We start from the raw sequence: 16,428 nt of genomic DNA, 5'->3' as shown, positions 1-16,428 counted from the left end.
ACTACTAATAAATGCAGCAACATAAAGGAACTGAAAAACATGCTGAGCAAAGAAAAAACCAGTCATAAAACATATTTATTATATGATTCAACTTAGATGAATTCTAGAAAAGGTAAACATAATATATAGGGACAGAAAGCCAGTCAGTGTTTTCTTGGGTCAGGGTGACGAAAGTTGTCTGGGAAGGGATACAAGAAAATTCTGGAGGTGTGGAAATTTATATACCTTAATTTTAGGGGTGATTACATAGGTATATAAATTTGTCAAAACTCACTAAACTCTAAAATGGGTGCAATATTGTGTCTCAATAAAGTGCATTTTCTCTATTAATTATCATTTTATATTGGCATAAGTATAATATAAGTTCTGTACCATAAGTAATAAAGCATCAACTGGAATTTAAAGAGATAGCTAGTTAGTTGATTTCAGTCCTGGATAAATTAAGAAAAGCCAACTGCAGATTTTTCTGGGTAGCTGCTATTTGTGTGCATGCATTTACTCTAAATTAACATTCCCATATTAAAAGTTCATTTAATAAACATCTGTTTATGTTTTTTTTGTTTGTTTTGTTTATGTTTTTATATTTATTTCACTAGGGTTCATTATCAAAGATACTATAGATATGCTGTCAGTGGTGTCTGGGATAAAGACACATGTTTTTCTCTTCCCTGGGCATCTGTTTCACCTCCTTCCTTCACGCCTACATGATGTATCATTTACAATGAAGTAAATCACTTTGAAGATAAGAGTCATTTATTTAGTATGTCTAATTAAACTTTTCCTTAATTGAGTGTGATCCCAGGGAAAAAAATAAGTGTAATTTGACAGGCTGTAATAAAATAGATATAGTCAATGTGAAACATGAAGGAATTAATGCTAACATGATTTTTGTGATATGGGTATTACATTTAAACTCAAGCTAATAAAATATAGGCTGTTATGATATGTGAATTCTTAGTGTTCAGACCTAGAATGTATGGTCACTGTTATATGTCACTTGAAAAATATGGTAATATAGTTATAAATGGTAATATTCTATAAATAATTATTCAAATTAAGCAATCCCTGATAGAATACAGAAGCTCCAAGCAATACACAATTACTCAGAATAATTTTCTGGGTATGGACCACTTTCTGACAAGCTTGGACTAGAAAGGTTTTATGGTTAGTTGCCTTTTCCACAACTTTTCTTCCCCAAGATGGCACTTGCTCAATTGTTTTCCATTGAACTGTACCCTAAACCAGAAGAAGCCAGATATTTGGAGAACTATAATGCTAGGATTATGAGACTTGACCCAAGCCAAAGGTGCCCAACATAACATTTCTAGTATGGGGTATACTAATCTCTGCTTTCTTGAGGTAGAACATTACAAGATGGAATGACCCCCTAGAGCAGACGTTATCTAGCACAAATGATCTTGGAGATTTTCTGGAATGATAAGTCATGCAGTGTCAGAAAATCATTATTTATGGTGCCCAGTTACTAAGTGTATATAATTAAATATTAGTCTATGACTACCACAACTTCTCTGTTTAGTCTAAGACAGCAAAATAAACATAAATGATTCCAGTGTAATGATGTATTTATTTACCAGGTGAAATTGAGTCATGACTATCACTTATGTAATGCTTACCATGCTGCAGATGTGTTGCCTACATTAACTCATTTAATGCTCACAACAGTTCTGTAAGACAGTTACTATTATTATTCTCATTCTGCAGACAAGGACTGTGGGTTAACATGAGGTTAAGTAACTTACCAGGGACACACAAATATTATATTTCAGGAATTTCAGTTTTTGTTCATGTAGTAGTATCCTAGAACTTACCCTTTTAACTATTACATTGTAGTGGCTTTCTATTATCACCATTATTTGCAGAGTTAGAACTAGTGATACAATAGCATTCCATGGTTGCTTTCTAGGATTATCTTCCTGATAACTGTGGTGTCAGAGAAGTATTCACAAAGGGAAGAGATTCTTATAATGGATTCAGCTGAAAGGAAAACTAGACTTCTTATACCATAGGCAGTTTGACAACGTGTTTTTTTTTAATACTGTGGCCATCAGTGATTTTATAATAAATCATAGAAAGGTGGCATGAAATTAAGAATATGTACTAGTTCACAAACATTATATTAAAACCATGAATAACAGTATGATGTTAAATTATGCCCTTTAGTCCACAAATAGTCCAACAGCATGAAATTATATTAAAATGATCAAAATAGATCTCATTTGCTATAGATGGATTGAAAGTAGTGCTGTCAGTCTCTTGGAGAAGTAAAATTACAGATATTCAGGGAAATTTTGGTTTGCATTTAAATATGTGTCTAAGAGAGGTAGTTATAATAGAAATAATTGTGTAAGTAAAATAATACTTACATTGCAACTATAATAATCAATAGAAAAACAATCAAGACACCACAATGGACTCTGGACTGAAGGGCCAGGTGCAAGGTCTCTGCACAATGTGCCCTGTGAGCAAGTTAAACTCGACTAAGCACAGAGAGAGAGAAAAAAGCCCCTTTCTTCTCATAAACTCCCCTCTGACAGCAAGAGCTGAGAAATTCTGCCACCTTAGCCAACAAACTCATGGCAGTCTAAATGAAAGGCTAATTTTTTGATTAAGGGAAACCAGAAATACTGAAACAATTGTGACACAGCCAAAATGACCGTGATCTACCACTCTGAAATATGAATCCATAACTTGGATTTGGAATACTTTCAAAGTTGGCCATCTTAAAAAAAAAGAAAATTTAATAAACTTTTAACTCATTATTGACCAGAGATGTATAATACATCCTTTGTTACCTGAATCTTATTGACCAGAGACATTTCAATATTCACTTACATAACAAATTGCCAGCAACAGTCTTTAGTTTCTGCAAAAATCCCTCAGTCAATGATGTGTTAATATGAAAATATGAGGGAGACCTTACAGACGCTGGAGGAGTAAGATGTGGAGATCACCTTCTTCCCCACAAATACATCAGAAACACATCTACATGTGGAACAAATCCTACAGAACACCTACTGAACACTGGCAGAGGACCTCAGACTTCCCAAAAGGCAAGAAAATCCCCACATACCTGGGTAGGGCAAAAGAAAAAAACAGAGAAAAAAGAATAGGGATGGGACCTGAACCTCTGGGAGGGAGCTGTGAAGGAGGAAAAGTTTCCACACACTGGGAAGACACTTCACTGATGGAGGTAGGAAGTGGGCAGGGGGGAAGCTTCAGAACTTTGGAGGAGAGCACAGCAACAAGGGTGCAGAGGGCATAGCAGAGACATTCCTGCACGGAGAATTGGTGATGACCAGCACTCACCAGCATGAGAGAATTGGTGGCTCACCCCTCGGGGCCAGGATTCAAGAGGTCAGATCCCAGGAAGAGGACTGGGGTTGGCTGTGTGAAAGCAGTCTGAAAGGGGCTGGTGTGCCACAGCTAGCTGGGAGGGAGTCCAGGAAAAAGTCTGGAACTGCCTAAGAGGCAAGAGACAATTGTTTAGGAGTGCATGAGGAGAGGAGATTCAGAGTACCACAATTGTCATATCAAACAAAATAGGCTTTAAAATAAAGACTATTACAAGGGACAAAGAAGGACATTACATAATGATCAAGGGATCAATCCAAAGAGAAGATATAATAATTGTAAATATATACACACCCAACATAGGAGCACCTCAATACATAAGGCAAATGTTAACAGCAATAAAAGGTGAAACAGACAGTAACACAATCATAGTATGGGAATTTAACACCCCACTTTCACCAATGGACAGATAAGCCAAAATGAAAATAAATAAGGAAACACAAGCTTTAAATGACACATTAAACAAGATGGACTTAATTGATATTTATAGGACATTCCATCCAAAAACAACAGAATACACATTTTTCTCAAGTGCTCATGGAACATTCTCCAGGATAGATCATATCTCGGATCACAAATCAAGCCTTGGTAAATTTAAGAAAATTGAAATCATAGCAAGTATCTTTTCTGACAGCAGTGCTATGAAACTAGACATCAATTACAGGGAAAAAACTGTAAAAAATACAAACACATGGAGGCTAAACAATACAATACTAAATGACCAAGAGATCACTGAAGAAATCAAAGAGGAAATAAAAACATACCTAGAAACAAATCACAATGAAAGCATGATGAACCAAAACCTATGAGATGCAGCAAAAGCAGTTCTAAGTGGGAAGATTATAGAAATACAATTCTAACTCAAGAAGCAAAAACAATCTCAAATAAACAACCTAAAGCAATTAGAGAAAGAAGAACAAAAAATCCCCAAAGTTAGCAGAAGGAAAGAAATCATAAAGATCTGACCAGAAATAAATGAAAAAGATATGAAAGAAACAATAGCAAAGATCAATAAAACTAAAAGCTGGTTCTTTGAGAAGATAAACAAAATTGATAAACCATTAACCAGACTCATCAAGAAAAAAGGGAAATGACTCAAATCAACAGAAATAGAAATGAAAAAGGAGAAGTAACAACTGACACTGCAGAAATACCAAGGATCATGAGAGATTACTACAAGCAACTCTATGCCAATAAAATGGACAACCTGGAAGAAATGGACTAATTCTTAGAAAAGCACAACATTCTGAGACTGAACTAGGAAGATATAGAAAATATGAACAGACCAATCACAAGCACTGAAATTGAAACTGTGATAAAAAATCTTCCAACAAACAAAAGCCCAGGACCTAATGGGTTCACAGGCAAATTCTATCAAACATTTCGAGATGAGCTAACACATATCCTTCTCAAACTCTTCCAAAATATAGCAGAGGGAGGAACATTCCCAAACTCATTTTACAAGGCCACCATCACTCTGATACCAAAACCAGACAAAGGTGTCACAAAAAAAGAAAACTACAGGCCAATATCACTGATGAACATAGGTACAAAAATCCTCAACAAAATACTAGCAAACAGAATCCAAAAGCAAATTAAAAGGATCATGCACCATGATCAAGAGGGGTTTATCCCAGGAATGCAAGGATTCTTCAATATGCAAAAAACAATCACTGTGATAAACTGTATTAACAAATTGAAGGATAATAACAATATGATAACCTCAATAGATGGAGAAAAAGTTTTTGACAAAATTTATCACCCATTTATGATAAAAGCTCTCCAGATAGTAGGCATAGAGGGAACCTACCTCAACATAACAAAGGCCATATATGTTAGACCCACAGCCAACATGGTTCTCAATGGTGAAAAACTGAAACCATTTCCTCTAAGATCAGGAGCAAGAAAATGTTGCCCACCCTCCCCACTATTATTCAACATAGTTTTGGAAGTTTTAGCCACAGCAATAAGAGAAGAAAAAGAAATAAAAGGAACCCAAACTGGATAAGAAGAAGTAGAACTGTCACTGTTTGCAGATGACATGATTCTATACATAGAGAATCTGAAAGATGTTACCAGAAAACTACTAGAGCTAATCAATGAATTTGGTAAAGTAGCAGGATACAAAATTAATGCACAGAAATCTTGCATTCCTGTACACTAACAATGAAAAATCAGAAATTTAAATTAAGGAAACACTCACATTTACCACTGTAACAAAAAGAATAAAATACCTAAGAATAAACCTACCTAAGGAGACAAAAGACCTGCATGCAGAAAACTATAAGACACTGATGAGAGGAATTAAAGGTGATACAAACAGATGGAGATATATACCATGTTCTTGGATTGGAAGGATCAATATTGTCAAAATGTCTATACTAACAAAAGCAATGTACAGATTCAATGTAATCCTTATCACACTACCAATGGCATATTTCACAGAACTAGAAGAAAAAAATTCACAATTTGTATGGAAACACAAAAGTCCCTGAATAGCCAAAGCAATCTTGAGAAAGAAAAACAGAGCTGGAGGAATCAGGCTCCCTGACTTCAGACTGTACTACAAAGCTACAGTCATCAAAATGGTATGGCACTAGCACAAAACTAGAAATATAGATCAGTGGAACAGAAATGAAAGCCCAGAGATAAACCCATGCACATACGATCACCTTATGTTTGATAAGGAGGCAAGAATATACAATGGAGAAAAGACAGCCTCTTCAATAAGTGGTGCTGGTAAAACTGGACAGCTACATGTAAAAGAATGAAATTAGAACACTCCCTAAAACCATACACACACAAAAATAAATTCAAAATGGATTAAAGACCTAAATGTAAGGCCAGACACCATCAAAATCTTAGAGGAAAACATAGGCAGAACACTCTATGACATAAATCACAGCAAGTTCCTTTTTGACCCACCTCCTAGGGAAATGGAAATAAAAACAAAAATAAACAAATGGGACCTAATGAAACTTGAAATCTTTTGCACAACAAAGGAAACCATAAATAAGATGAAAAGACAACCCTCAGAATGGGAGAGAATATTTGCAAATGACGCAAATGACAGAGGATTAATCTACAAAATGTACAAGCAGCTACTTCATCTCAATATCAAAAAAACAATCAACCCAATCCAAAAATGGGCAGAAGACCTAAATAGACATTTCTCTAAAGAAGATATACAGATTGTCAACAAACACATGAAAGGATGCTCAGCATCACTAATCATTAGAGAAATGCAAATCAAAACTACAATGAGGTGTCACCTCACACCTGTCTGAATGGCCTTCATCAAAAATTTACAAACAATAAATGCTGGAGAGGGTGTGGAGAAAAGAGAACCCTCTTGCACTGTTGGTGGGAATGTAAATTGATACAGCCACTATGGAGAACAGTATGGAGCTTCCTTAAAAAATTAAAAATAGAACTACCATATGACTCAGCAATCCCACTGCTGGCCATATACCCTGAGAAAACCATAATTCAAAAAGAGTCGTGTACCACAGTGTTCATTGCAGCGCTATTTACAATCGCCAGGACATGGAAGCAACTTAAGTGTCCATCGACAGATTAATGGATAAAGAAGATGTGACACATATATACAGTGGAATATTACTCATCCATAAAAAGAAATGAAATGGATTTATTTGTGGTGAGGTAGATGGACCTAGAGTGTGTCATACAGAGTGAAGTTAGTCAGAAAGAGAAAAATGAATACTGTATGCTAACACATATAGATGGAATCTAAAAAAAAAGGTTCTTAAGAACCTAGGGGCAGGGGCAGGACAGGAATAAAAATACAGATGTAGAGAATGGATTTGAGGACATGGGAAGGGTAAGCTGGGACGAAGTGAGAGTGGCATGGACATATATACACTACCAAATTTAAAATAGATAGGTAGTGGGAAGCAGCCTCATAGCACAGGGAGATCAGCTCCGTGATTTGTGATCACCCAGAGCAGTGGGATAGGGAAGGTTGGAGGGAGATGCAAGAGGGAGGGGATATGGAGATATATGTATACCTATGGCTGTTTTACTTTGTTATATAGCAGAAACTAATACAATATTGTAAAGCAATTATACTCCCATAAAGATGTTAAAAAAAAAAGATACTGCAATGGTAATAAACAATCTTGTAAAAAATATTATAATGAGTTTTATTTGTTTGCTTATTTTTAAAATTTGGGGGAGTGTGGTATTGTGTTTCTTCTTTTAATTATGTATCTGCCTATTACTGAATTCAAGCTCTCAATTCTCACCACATGACAGGCTGATAAATCAAGAGGCAAGTTGTTGGGACAAGGAATAGTGACTTTATTCAGAAAGCCAATAGACTGAGAAAATGGTGAATTAGTATCCCAAAGAACCATCTTGCCCGGGTTTGGATGCTAGTTTCTTTTCTAGAACAATGATGAGGTAGGTGAGGAGGTAAAGTAAAAAGTCAATAAGTTGTTGCAAATATTCCCTAGTTCTGGTCAGACTCCAGAGGGTATGTGTTAATTTCTTCTTTCAAGTGGGGCCTGGTCAGGATGTTTCCTGTTAGCTGAACAAAGGTATTTTAGCCTAATGCTCAGGCATGGAGGTAGGTTTCCCGGAGACGAGCCATTATGTATATTTTAAGCTATGGGCAATATCCCCTTAATGATTAACTTGTACCAAAAGCCATAGAATACAAAGGTTAAAGTAAAAGAAGCAGAACCAATATGGAGTCAGATTTGTTATTCCCATTACATGCCTATAAAATGTAGATGTAGATTTTGTCTCATTATATAAGTGGTGTAAGGTAGGAGAAGAGAATTGGGGAAAGCCATATAGATATTATTTTTATTTAAGAACTATACCAATCAGAGGAAGTAATGATCAGCAGTGGAGGGTAGTCACACACAATATATAGATGGAAACAGGGCCCAATAAAATCTGTCATATGGTTGGATGAAAGGTCTCAAGAGGAGACCCAACTACACAGTTTAATTCTCCACCTCTGGAGAAATAAAACCCCTTAGTGATATGAGCAATTAGGCATAACAATGATGATAGTAAACTAAGGTATAAGTCTAGTGAACAATCATGATTGATACGGAGTAAAGACAGGAGATACTGAGGATGATACAAAGAGCACGAAATTTGCTGAGAAAAGGAGACTTTCATTGCTTCTTTTTTAGTTGTTCTCAAATTTTAGCATGTATTAGAATTACCTAGTATGTCTGTTAAAACACAGATTGCTGGGTCTTACCCTCCAAGTAAGTCAGTCTGGGTTAAGGGTTGAGAATTTGCACTTATAACAAATACCTAGGTAATACTGCTGGTGTAGATAATGCTGGTATAGATAAAACACTTGAGAACCACTTTTCTATGTAAATTAGAAACACTGTCTTATTCAGTTTCCCTAGGCAGAAGCTGGTATATTCTTGAATGGACAACCCTAAATTGTCTTTTCTGATCACTATCACTCCAGATACTACCACAGGAGAATGAAGTCAACAAAGCATGGTCTGGAAACAAGGTTGAAATAACAAACATACATGACAGATGATAAAATGCAAGGCAATATGAGGGACCTTCCTAAGACAGCATCCTGAAGTAAACTGCATTTATTTGCATATGAAAAGTGCAATATCAAATAAAAGCAACTTCTTAATTCAGATTTTTCAAATTTCAACCTAAACACACTGACAAAGGCAAGTCAAGAAATCTGTCAAGAAAAGATGAAAGTGATGTTTTAGAGAGAAAAGAAGTTTGTCTTCTGTCACTGTCTTTACAGTGAGGACTAATTGTCCCATGTATGACATGTTTTAAAACTGTACCTCCTGGTAAGATATGTTTCCCCCAGCTGTATGAATCTCTTTGTGGTTTTGTTTTGTTTGTTTGTTTCTCAAAGAGCAAAGATCATACTCTTGGAGGAAATATACTATATTTGAAATGGTCTTCAGTTTTCTTTGGAGGGAAAAAAGTGAGTAGCAGTGGGTGAAAATGCACATCATGAAGATTTAGACTGAATAGTTTGAAAAATTTGCTGGAAGATGAGTGAGTCTGTGTGTTGATGGGTACTAAGGAGAAACTCCAGCCCAACCTTCCACTTATTTACCTGAGGATCAAGTATATCTGAGCATGTCTAGAGGTATGGTGTGATGGGTCTGAAAATAGTCTCTTTTGAGAGAGGGAACAAGACATCCTCTAAGGAAAATAAATCTAGGGAAAGTAGGTACTTCAATTTGATTGAACTAATAGAAATGTTCCATTTATTGAAGACAGAAGGTAATTTTGGATTCTGTCTCTGAGATTGTTTTCTGTCCATGTATACTCTCTGAGTCCTTGGGAATTCAAACTGAGAAAAATCTTGAAAGTGCTTTTTCACTAAAAAGAGCAACTAAAGCCATTAGGCACACTGGACCACATAAGCTTGGTGCACATGAATGGAGAGTGATTCTAAGGTGGAAAAGAGTGTCCTTCCCACAACAGTAGGGAATGTTGCATGATGAGGCCATGTGGAGAGTGCCAACAAACAGCAGGGGATGGCATGAGCATCACCTGCCGCTGTTTGGCATAGAGGAATAATACTGGTTCCAAATAGGAAAACTATTGATATTCCTGTCACAGACAGGAGGTCAAATGTCTTTGTTTGCATAATATTCAAAGAGTAGTCTGTGTTATGTTTTCTACTCAAGCACAGTATAATACTTATGGGTTTGAAATATATATGGGTTTTAAAAACAAGACATACATTTGTTTTACTTGTGGACCTCTAGCATAACATTGCTAACACTGTACTCTAATTTTTGGTTTTCCCCACTAGACAGTGAACTCCTTAAGAACAGAGACCAGATTTTGCATATCTTTATCATTTAGCACCTGACACAGAGGCAGTATTGAAATACATATTTGTGTTAATAGAGAGAAATAAAATCTTGCCTTTACCTCTGCAATTAGTTGGATTGATTATGTTCTCTTGTTACCTGATCACAGAAAAAAAAAAAAAAAAGAAATCCCACAAAGTATTCCTAGATGCTTATAATTATTGGTTTTGGGCTTGTACCTCTCTCCAGATTACAAGCTCCTCTAAATCAAGAGCTTATGTTTTGCTGACTACTTCAGAGCTGATGCCTATAACACTGGGTTATCAATATATTTTTACTGCGAAGTATACACAATTGAAAATATAAACCCCTCACTATTTCCCTAAAGTAAGTCATACCAAAAAATGCCATTAACCCTAGGTAAGATGCAATGGATAATGCAGTCATATACCCTATTCGAATTCCTCCTTTGTTTCAATTTCTGACAGGAGAATATTCATTTCCTCTTTTTTAGTAATATAGAAATACCTTTCATATCATAAGTGAAAAATAAGTACATGAAATAGAATGCAGGCTATTATGATAGCTATACACATTTATGTAGAGAAGACCAAAAGGAAAAATATAAAGTCATTTGTAATTTATTTGAGGACTGGGGGATTATATATTTCCCCATCTATTTTTCAAAAGTGCACTATTGTTATAATACTTTAATAATAAAAATGTTAATTCAAAGATTATTAATAATATTCTTCACTTATCTCCAGTATGGCTGTAATGTTGGCTGTAAATATGAAACTTTCTTTCACACACCAATATTTTCAAGAATGGAATATTCTCATGCAGTATGTGGTAAGATGCATTATTTCTCTCTGGATTGGGCTGATATATTTTCAATCAAACCTGTTTCCTCTATGAAATTAAGTTTCCACTGGAGACTTTATTCTCACTGTATATAAGCAGTAGTTAACAAAAAGCCATTATTTTGAAATGTCAAGTGCTTCCTATTCTAAGGTGTTTTTATACATTGATAACTTACAATCAGCTTGATTAAAGCACTGAAGCTTAAAAGTGCATTGGGACACCATCTTCATATACACAGGATAAACCCAGAGGTTCAAATACAGAACTTAAACACAGAGGGTCAAATACAGAACTACTATTTCTGAGGGAGGTACCACTTAGGAAAACCATGCTTTTTATGCCAGGAGAGATGTACTTAAATCCAAGGCTTTCATCCCTTGGAAGATGAATGAAGATCCCTTTGTTTTTATCCTTCACCTCCTAGAATTCCCAGAACCTGACGGTAGAGAAATCCGCTTCTCTGGGTTGAACAGAGAAGGGTGCAAATAGTTTTAGCTCAAACAATAATGCTGTATCCAATTTCATAAACGATTCCACTTTCCTGAGACTTTCTCCTTAAGTCTGCATCTCTTCCTGTGTTCCCTATCTTGATACACGGTTCCATCTTTCAGGAATTTACCTAAGACAAACACTTCACAGATATTACAAGACTTCCCTCTTCTTCATTCAAAAACTGTCAACTTCTGTCAACTAAACCTCTAAAATGATTCTTGAGATGATTCCCTCTTTCTTTCTTTTCTTTTCTTTTTTAACATTTTTATTGGAGAATAATTGCTTTACATATTTGTGTTAGTTTCTGCTGTATGACAAAGTGAATCAGCTATACATATACATATATCCCCATACCCCTCTTTGTGTGTCTCTCTCCCACCCTTCCTATCCCACACCTCTGGGTGGTCACAAAGCACTGAGCTGATCATCCCTGTGCTATGTGTGGCTTCCAACTAGCTACCAATTTACATTTGGTACTGTATATATGACAGTACCACTGACTCATTTTATCCCAGCTTCCCCTTCCCCTTCCCCATGTCCTCAAGTCCATTCTCAGTATTTTGTTGAGGATTTCCACATCTATGTTCATTAGCGATATTGGCCTGTAGTTTTCTTTTTTTGTGACATCTTTGTCTAGTTTTTGGTATCAGTGTGATTGTGACCTTGTAGAATGAGTCGGGGAGTGTTCCTCCCTCTGCTGTATTTTGGGAGAGTTTGACAAGGATAGATGTTAGCTCTTCTCTAAATATTTGATAGAATTCCCCTGTGAAGCCATCTGGCCCTGGGCTTTTGTTTGTTGGAAGATTTTTAATCACAGTTTTCAATTTCAGTGCTTGTGATTGGTCCGTTTATATTTTCTATTTCTTCCTGGTTCAGTCTCAGAAGGTTGTGCTTTTCTAAGAATTTGTCCATTTCTTTCAGATTGTCCATGTTATTGGCATATAGTTTCTTGTAGTAATCTCTCATGATCCTTTGTATTTCTGCAGTGTCCGTTGTTACTTCTCCTTTTTCATTTCTAACTCTGTTGATTTGAGTCTTCTCCCTTATTTTTCTTGATTAGTCTGGCTAATGGTTGATCAATTTTATCTTGTCAAAGAACCAGTTTTTAGATTTATTGATCTTTGCTATCATTTCCTTCATTTATTTTTCATTTATTTCTGATCTGATCTTTATGATTTCTTTCCTTCTGCTAACTTTGAGTTTCTTTTGTTCTTCTTTCTCTAATTGCTTTCAGTGTAAGGTTAGGTTGTTTATTTGAGATTGTTCTTGTTTCTTGAGATAGGATTGTATTGCTATAAACTTCCCTTTTAGAACTGCTTTTGCTGCATCCCATAGGTCTTGGGCCGTTGAGTTTTCATTGTCATTTGTTTCTAGGTATTTTCTGATTTCCTCTTTGATTTCTTCAGTGATCTCTTGGTTATTTAGTAGTGTATTGTTTAGCCTCCATGCGTTTGTAATTTTTACAATTTTTTTTCCTGTAATTGATATCTAGTCTCATAGCATTGTGGTCGGAAAATGTACTTGATACAATTCCAATTTTCTGAAATTTACCAAGGTATGATTTATCCTGGAGAATGTTCCATGAGTGCTTGAGAAGAAAGTGTATTCTGTTGCTTTTGGATGGAATGTCCTATAAATATCAATTAAGTCCATCTTGATTAATATGTCATTTAAAGCTTGTGTTTCCTTATTTATTTTCATTTTAGTTGATCTGTCCATTGGTGAAAGTGAGGTGTTAGACTCTACTATTATTGTGTTACTGTGGGTTTCCCCTTTTATGGCTGTTAGTATTTGCCTTATATATTGAGGTGCTTCTATGTTGAGTGCATAAAGATTTACAATTTTTATATCTTCTTCTTGGATTGATCCCTTGATCATTATGTAGTGTCCTTCTTTGTCTTTTGTAATAGTCTTTATTTTAAATTTTATTTTGTCTGATATTAGAATTGCTACTCCAGCTTTCTTTTGATTTCCATTTGCATGGAATATCTTATTCTATCCCCTCACTTTCAGTCTGTATGTTTCCCTAGGTCTGAAGTGGGTAGCTTGTAGACAGCATATATATGGGTCTTGTTTTTGTAACCATTCAACGTCTTTTGGTGGGCACAATTAATCCAGTTACATTTAAGGTAATTATTGATATGTATGTTTCTATTACCATTTTCTGAAATGTTTTCAGTTTGTTATTGTAGGTCTTTTCCTTCTCTTGTGTCTCCTGCCTAGAGAAGTTCCTTAGCATTTGTTTTAAAGCTGGTTTGGTGGTGCTGAATTCTCATAGCTTTTGCTTGTCTGTAAAGGTTTTAATTTCTCCATCAAATCTGAATGAGATCCTTGCTGGGTAGAATAATCTTGGTTGTATGTTTTTCCCTTTCATCACTTTAAATATGTCCTGCCAGTCCCTTCTGGCTTGCAGAGTTTCTGCTGAAAGCTCAGCTGTTAACCTTATGGGGATTCTCTTGTATGTTATTTGTTGCTTTTCCCTTGATGAATTTAATATTTGTTCTTTGTATTTAATTTTTGATAGTTTGATTAATATGTGTCTTGGCCTGTTTCTCCATGGATTTATCCTATATGGGACTCTCTGTACTTCCTGAACTTGCTTGACTAGTTCCTTTCCTGTATTAGGGAAGTTTTCAACTACAATCTTTTACAATATTTTCTCAGTCCCTTTCTTTTCCCCCTCTTCTTCTGGGACTCCTATAATTCAAATGTGGGTACATTTAATGTTGTCCCAGAGGTCTCTGAATCTGTCCTCAATTCTTTTCATTCTTTATTTTACTCTGCAGTAGTTATTTCCAGTATTTTATCTTCCAGGTCAGTTATTTGTTCTTCTGCCTCAGTTATTTATGCTATTGATTCCTTCTAGAGAAATTTTAATTTCATTTATTCTGTTGTTCATCATTGTTTGTTTGCTTTTTAGTTCTTCTAGGTCCTTGTTAAACATTTCTTGTATTTTCTCCATTCTATTTCCAAGATTTTGGATCATCTTTACTATTACTCTGAATTATTTTTCAGTTCAACTGCCTATTTCCTCTTCATGTGTTTCGTCTTGTCAGTTTTTACCTTGCTCCTCCATCTGCTGTATATTTCTCTGTCTTCTCATTTTGCTTAATTTACTGTGTTTGGGGTTTCCTATTTGCATGATGCAAGTTCATAGTTCCTGCTGTTTTTGGTGTCTGCCCCCAGTTGTGAGTTTCGTTCAGTGTGTTGTGCAGGCTTCCTGGTGGAGGGGGTTGGTGCCTGTGTTCTGGAGGGTGGGGATGGATCTTTTCCTTCTGATGGACAGGTCTCCTTCTGGTTGTGTGTTTTGGAGTGTTTGTGAACTTAGTATGATTTTAGGCAACCTCTCTGCTAATGGGTAGGGTTGTATTCTTGTCTTGTTAGATATTTGGCATGGGGTGTCCAGCACTGGAGCTTGCTGGTCGTTGAGTTGAGCTGGTTCTTAGTGTTGAGACTGAGATCTCTGGGAGAGCTCTCACTGATATATATTACATGGGGCCGGGAGCTCTCTGGTGGTCCAATGTCCTTAACTTGGCTCTTCCACCTCTGAGGCTCAGGCCTGACACCTGGCTAGATCATCAAGACCCTGTCAGCCACAAAGCTCAGAAGAAAAGGGGGGAAAAAAAGAAAAAAAATAAGTAAAATAAAGTTATTAAAATAAAAACTTAAATATATATATATATATATATATATATATATATATATATATATATATATATCTCCCATCCCTATTTTCTTTCTGTTTTTTCTTTTGTCCTACCCAGGTACATGGGATTTTCTTGTCTTTTGGGAAGTCTGAGAATCTTCTGCCAGAATTAAGTAGGTGTTCTGTAGGAGTTGTTCCACATGTATATGTATTTTTGATGTATTTGTGGCAAGGAAGGTGATCTCCATGTCTTACTCCTCCACCATTTTGAAAGTCCTCCTCTTTTTTACTTTTAGAATTAAAATGTACAGTCTGGAACACCGAATAAAATAAAATGATTATTGCCTGCAGCTTATTTATTTTGAAATGTGCCACATTCTTGGAAGATTCAATTGGTAGACCACAGAAATGATCACTATCAAGTGAACTATTCCTTGATAAGTACCATACAGAATGGAGAATATGGTTGTAAAATGAAAGTATTATGGGGTTTATTATTAGTGTATGAGGATAATTTTTACATGTGTCTGTGTGTGAAATCTATTACCCTTGTCTTTATCCAGATTTTTCTATAGGGCAACAATAGAGATGTTATTGTGTGAAACTTGCAAAGAGTTAGCTGTTGTTTTATATTTTGGGGAGGACATAGTGACTAACTTGGAAATTACTCTTTAACAATATTTCTCAAGATATTTTATGAAAATGAACAAAATCACATGGAAGCACTTAAAAATTCATAATCCTGAGCCCTACTCTAAATCATTTCACCTAGACCAGAAGCCTCATTCATTTTAGAAATTATTACCGGGTATATTCATACATTCCAAAGTTTGGTGTTGCTACTCTGTTACATAAAATACTCATCAGCTTTTGATTTTCAAATTAAACCAGTATACGTTTTTTATTACTCTTATTATTTTGGAAGACCTAACAGAGGGAAACAGATGATTGATAAGGAGGAACTAAAATATTAATATTTTTTATAATTTAAACACTATGCTAGATTATTTCATAAAAGCTCTTTTTATTAAAACCTAAAAAAACTACATTAATATTTTATTATCTACAGATGAGAAAACTGACACAGAAGAGTTTATTCTTTTATGCTAATACAGTCACAGGATTTCTAAATTGAAGTATAGTTGACTTATAATATTATATTAGCCTCAGGTGTACAACATAATGATTTGATATTTTTATACATTATGAAATGATCACCACTACAGTAAGTCTAGATACCATCTATCTCCATAC

This window comes from Stenella coeruleoalba (genome assembly GCF_951394435.1).
Source record: "Stenella coeruleoalba genome assembly, chromosome: 19".
Classification (NCBI taxonomy): domain Eukaryota; kingdom Metazoa; phylum Chordata; class Mammalia; order Artiodactyla; family Delphinidae; genus Stenella; species Stenella coeruleoalba.
Note: the sequence above shows the minus strand (reverse complement) of the source record.